Here is a 5,510-nt window from a genome sequence, read left to right as displayed (position 1 = left end):
TTTTGGTTCATTCAAGAGCAATTAGCCGATCTAGATTTACGCATTATTTTAGATAATGCGTTGTTAGAAATGACGAGGATCCTTCCAGCACATAGGCCTAGTGTTCCGCATGACTCTGAACCCACTGACCATGAAGATGATGACGGAATGCTGAAGAGAATGATGTTGAGAATATTGAAGTCGTTGATGATGTGGTACAAACATTATTGCATAACAGAGCAGAAATTTTGTCGACTCCTCAAGTTCATGTTAACTTTTCATCATTTGGAGAACATCCTAATCAGTTTTATGATCCATCTACATTCCAATCCTTGTTATTTCCTAAAATCTCGGCCGATACCGTTGATGTTATGTCGGAGATGTGGTCAAAATTTTATAATAGCAACAAATGTACTCTCGAAAATGAAATATTTTTCTAGAGTAAAGCACATGTGATATTAGCCGTTAGAGACCACTTCATTCACTGGTTTAGATAATAGATTGGATTGCAATGTTAATTATCCATATTCCATTAACGGTCCTTCTATCGAGGAGGGTTATTTTGAGGGGTATGGCATGCACATAGGTCGTTCTATATCATCAATTACTCGAGCTGACTGTACAAGTTTTTTGGTTTGACTTCAGATTTCAATGGACACAGTGGTACGCATTTTAATTTATATATTATATTTTTTTGTATGTCTTGTCAAAACAAAACATTTTCTGTTATTTATGACAATGTTTTATTTTAGACTCAGCATCTTCAACCGTTGATCATTTTTTATCGATGGAGGAGACATACCTCAGGATGGCTATCGTTTGTATCTACCGATGCTGTAGCACCCCCCTCGGCTCGGGCGATAAATCGAACCGGTTTATCGGAAAACTTTATTTAAATAGCGGAAGCAAAAGGGATCTCTTTGAAATTTATAAAACTTTCGAGTAGGACCAAAATCTAATTTCTAAAAATCTCTTTTTGGGTCATTTTGAAAGCTTTTGGGAGCCTTGAAAATTTCGAAAACAGTTTCTTGGAGTGATTTTGGTCGTTTCAATTTTATTTCGTTTCGACGTAACTTTAAAAAGGGAGATTATTATTCGAGTGCTACGTTTATCTAACTATAGGTTCTAATTTTGGGTTCGAGAAGAAATCAGAGTTTTTAAGGTATTTGGTGAATAGGGATTTTCGGGTGAGAAATGCAATTATCAAAACGAGCGGACCAACTATATTATTATCAAAATAAGGCCCGTACTAGGATAAGAGTTTTAATTTCCCTAACGAGGAAATACTAGAGTTTAAGGGAGAGAAAATACGGAAATTGTTTATAAGTTACATCACCAAAATAAAATAAGCATAGTTTATAGACCCCTCGTATGACCCTCCAAAAGCTTCGGCCAAGACTCCGATCCACTACTCGGTCCATTCCGATGCGGGATTTCTACTACTACCTGCAATCAAAGAAGTATCTATATGAGCTATTAAGCCCAGTAAGAAATCCGAATGGATAACGAGGTTTTAAAATATGGTTTTACGTACTTATATTAGTATATACACATAAGCATCGCACCTTACCATTCATCGGCAAACGAACACGCACACATAAACACGAAATTCATTTAAGCACGTAAATCGACGCAAATACTGAAAAATTACCAATTTATCCTTTTCGTGCAAATGCATGAATGAAAACATTTTATGTCGTTCGGATCCGTGAAAAATTAACTTCTTTACTTGGATGATAAACATATTATTCTGAGCCCGTTCTTTTGGTGGAATCAAACCACCCCTTTATCTATAGTAACTATGGTTGGGATACCGGCCCCCCGTATCCCGACTTATCCAACCCAAGCATTCCATTAACCTTTCCTTTCGTAAAATGAAATCTCTTTTTATGCAAGACCATGAGACGAATGAGAATCTAAAAATGACCACTTTACGACATCACAAATATCAATCAACGAGCATACAAATAATTCCAATTATCCACATAATACACACGGCAATCACACACATAGCATACACACATATATATAACCACTTAAATATAGCACATAATTCACATAGCATCATATTATATATTCATATATCATAAATTACACACACAACAGCACACACACACACGGCACACACATATACACACAACATGCAGCCCCAAAACACACTTTAATTAGCATTAAATTAGCAAACCATGCCCTTAAAGCACCAACATTTCTATCTTTTCATTTATGGGATTTCTCCCACTTTTATTCATTTAATGAATTAAAATTCTTACAGCCCCTTAATATAGGGTTTTATCTATCCTACACCCGGTGAAGGTTACACCGGGTGATTTTTCACCGTTGATCTACACACACCAATGTGGGTATGTGTGTGTTTGTGTGTATATTAATGGTAAAGATATACCCGGTGTATTTCACCCGGTGTAGGATCTCAAAAGCCCTTAATATAGTTCAGCTGCAGATTTTTAACCATCAATTCACATTCTCACAATTAATACTCAAGACATAATGATTAAAACACAAAAGTTCCATTTATGACACATGCACAAGCAATATTTCGAAATAATAGCAAATAGCATCTAAAAATTCTCAAATTTAATTATATGCTACCTAACTGAATAAATGAACAGATGCAAAAATAATTTTGCAGTTTCCTCAAAAATCGGATTTATAAAAATTAAAATACTCGGCAAGTAGTGTTGAAGCCAAAAATGATTTTCCCAACAATTACTAATCCAAACTAAGGCCAAATAGCAATTAATCAAATTCCACTTACTCCTACTGAGATTTTAAAGATGAAAACATTTTTTCTTGCTGAAATTTCAACAAATTGTAGATTAGTCCTAAAAATTCATAGATCTACACATGCAACCCCAAAAATCTTGAAAACTCATTTTATTTTTCCAAAATTCCAAAAATTAGAAATATCAAACCTTTAAACACAAAATGCTTAGATTCACAGATTATAACATGGATTAGACATGCAATAACACAAATAACAAGATTAGCATAAGATTTCGGATTTTTCACAAAAAGCCCTAATTTTTCGAAAAGTGAGGAAATCTTATAGGTAGTTTTTTTAAAAATCCTTTTCCATACTATGATACCCTTCGATTGAAACAAGAAATTCGAGATTTCTTACCTATCAAGAGTGTTGGCCGAAGAAAGAAAAAAAACCTTCAAAAGAAAAGAGGGTTTTTAGAGAGAGAAAGGAGGATGAAGAAAATGAAGAACACAAAGATGCAATGTTACCTCCTTCAAGAAGTGGCTCCAAGATTGAACCAAGCTAGTTGAATGAAGAAGGTAAGAGCTTTGATATCAAGTTGGGAGGATTTTAATTCTCCCGTAAGAGGGCAAGTGTTTTTGATGGTGTTCTTGGCATATTCAAGCGTGAAGCTTATATAGGGGATTTGCATTTTGATTTTCTCTATTTTTTTCTTGAAGAATTTTGAGGTGTTGGCTGATGGAGGAGGTGGTGCTTCGGTGGTGATGGTGAAGAGACGACAAGTGGGGGTATAGGTGGAGAGAGAAGAAGACATGAGAGTGTCTCTTGAGATTACTTAGCATGCTTGAGTGCAGGATTAGTGTAAATCCTCACTCTTTGCCAAGTGTACAAGCATGCATCTTTTTTTAATTTTATTTTCTAATAAAAAAAATCACTAATCTCTCTCTCTCTTACTCACATAAACCAAACACATACATATATAAATACATATACTTATAGTCTAGAGTAACATAGCTTATATAGCATATGCATATATGCATGCATACATGTACGTATATATGCATGTATTATGCATGCAATTATGATTAAGTCATGAAATCATATAAATAAATTACTTATACACATAAGTCACATAATTTAATCTAGAACATAATTATCAATAATTAATCTACTTAAGTACATAATTATCGAAATAAAACTGGCACATAATCATCCAATAATTCCTAGCACGTAAGGCACATAATCAAATCGGCATATAAGGATTATTAGTCTAGGCAATGTAAGGCACTTAAGGAATTGAAGTTAGTGAAATTCCTAATGATTTCTACGTGAGAATTTTGGGGTTATGGAACTTTGGTTAGGGATTAGGGTTTCGAAAATGTGGGGTGTTACAATCTTCCCCCCTTAAAATAATTTTGTCCCCAAAATTGTTACCTGACCCGAATAATTCCGGAAAGTGTTTACACATTTCCTTTTCGTGTTCCCACATGGCTTCTTCTAAAGTATGATTATGCCACAAGATTTTAACTAAGCGAATGGTTAGGTTACGTAGGGTTTTGGTTTTGTATTCAAGGATTTGGGAAGGTTTTTCTTCGTAGGTTAGGTTGGGGGTTAATTCGATAGGTTCAGGTTTTAGAACATGATCTGGGCTACGGATATATTTACGGAGCATGGACACGTGGAATACGTTGTGGAAATTGGACAGGTTAGGCGGTAGGGCTAGTCGATAGGCTCGGGTGCCGATTTTCTCGAGAATCTCGAAGGGTCCGATAAAACGAGGCGCTAACTTTCCCCTTTTTCCAAATCGCATTACTCCTTTGAAAGGTGCCACTTTAAGAAATACGGAGTCTCCAACTTCGAATTCTAAATCTCTTCTTCGAGAATTGGCGTAACTTTGCTGTCGACTTTGGGCGGTACGCATTCTTTCTCGAATGTTCTAAATTATTTCGACGGTTTGTTGGACTAGCTCTGGGCCGAGGAATTTTCTTTCTCCAATTTCATCCCAATGGAGTGGGGATCGGCACTTGCGACCGTAGAGAGCTTCGTACGGTGCCATTCCGATAGATGCTGGGAAGCTATTGTTGTAGGCGAATTCGATTAGTGGAAGTTGTGATACCCAATTTCCTCCGAAATCGAGAATACAAGCGCAGAGTAGATCTTCTAGGGTTTTGATGGTTCGTTTGGATTGACCGTCGGTTTGCGGGTGAAAACCGGTACTAAAATTGAGGCGAGTTCCGAGAGTTCCGTGTAAGCTTTTCCAGAATTTGGACGTGAATCGAGGATCTCGGTCGGAAATGATAGAGACTGGAACACCGTGGAGTTGGACAATTTCTCGGTCATGTAGCTCTGCTAGTTTCTCTAGGCTAAAGTGTTAGAGTATGTGACCAATAAGCCAACTAAGTGTTGTGTTTTCTCACGCTACTCGTAAATAATCTATTTCATATTAATGGTAAAATACCTTTTGGCATTCTATATCTCTTATCCCATGCAAGCAGCATAGATATAGTCCTAACGAGTTACTCTATTACTGTGAGTTGATCTAGTAGAATCGTGAGATAACTCAACAATGTAATGTAACTGTTAAACCTTGTTCCTAGTCGATGGGTTACGCCAATAATGAGGATATCGGCCTTTCCCTTTTGAGACTAGCACTTAGTGTATGTGTACTGCGTCTCATCAGTCATCGGTGTTGTGACATCGGCATACTTGAGTGGGTGCTCATATTAGATGAGTTCACTGAACTCCCTCGCCTAGAAATCTATAAGTGGTTCCCAATCATCGAGTAATAGGTTTCTATGATATAGTTGTG

At 36.5% G+C, this 5,510-nt stretch overlaps 1 long non-coding RNA gene across 1 annotated transcript; it reads right to left on the bottom strand.

Annotated features, from left to right (window-relative positions):
* Positions 1-1,211: 1,211 nt before the first annotated feature.
* On the bottom strand, positions 1,212-3,466 carry LOC148771109 (uncharacterized). The gene is made up of 3 exons (XR_016031028.1): positions 3,229-3,466; positions 3,119-3,153; positions 1,212-1,425 (listed from the first exon to the last, which is right to left on the bottom strand). It is a non-coding gene; the product is annotated as an uncharacterized LOC148771109 (long non-coding RNA).
* Between the last annotated feature and the right edge of the window lie 2,044 nt (positions 3,467-5,510).

The sequence above is a fragment of the Erythranthe guttata genome, chromosome 4 (genome assembly GCF_056151865.1).
Source record: "Erythranthe guttata isolate IM_541 chromosome 4, IM_541, whole genome shotgun sequence".
Classification (NCBI taxonomy): Eukaryota; Viridiplantae; Streptophyta; class Magnoliopsida; order Lamiales; family Phrymaceae; genus Erythranthe; species Erythranthe guttata.
The sequence above is the reverse complement of the archived record's forward strand: the minus strand, read 5'-3'. Positions and strand labels throughout refer to the sequence as shown.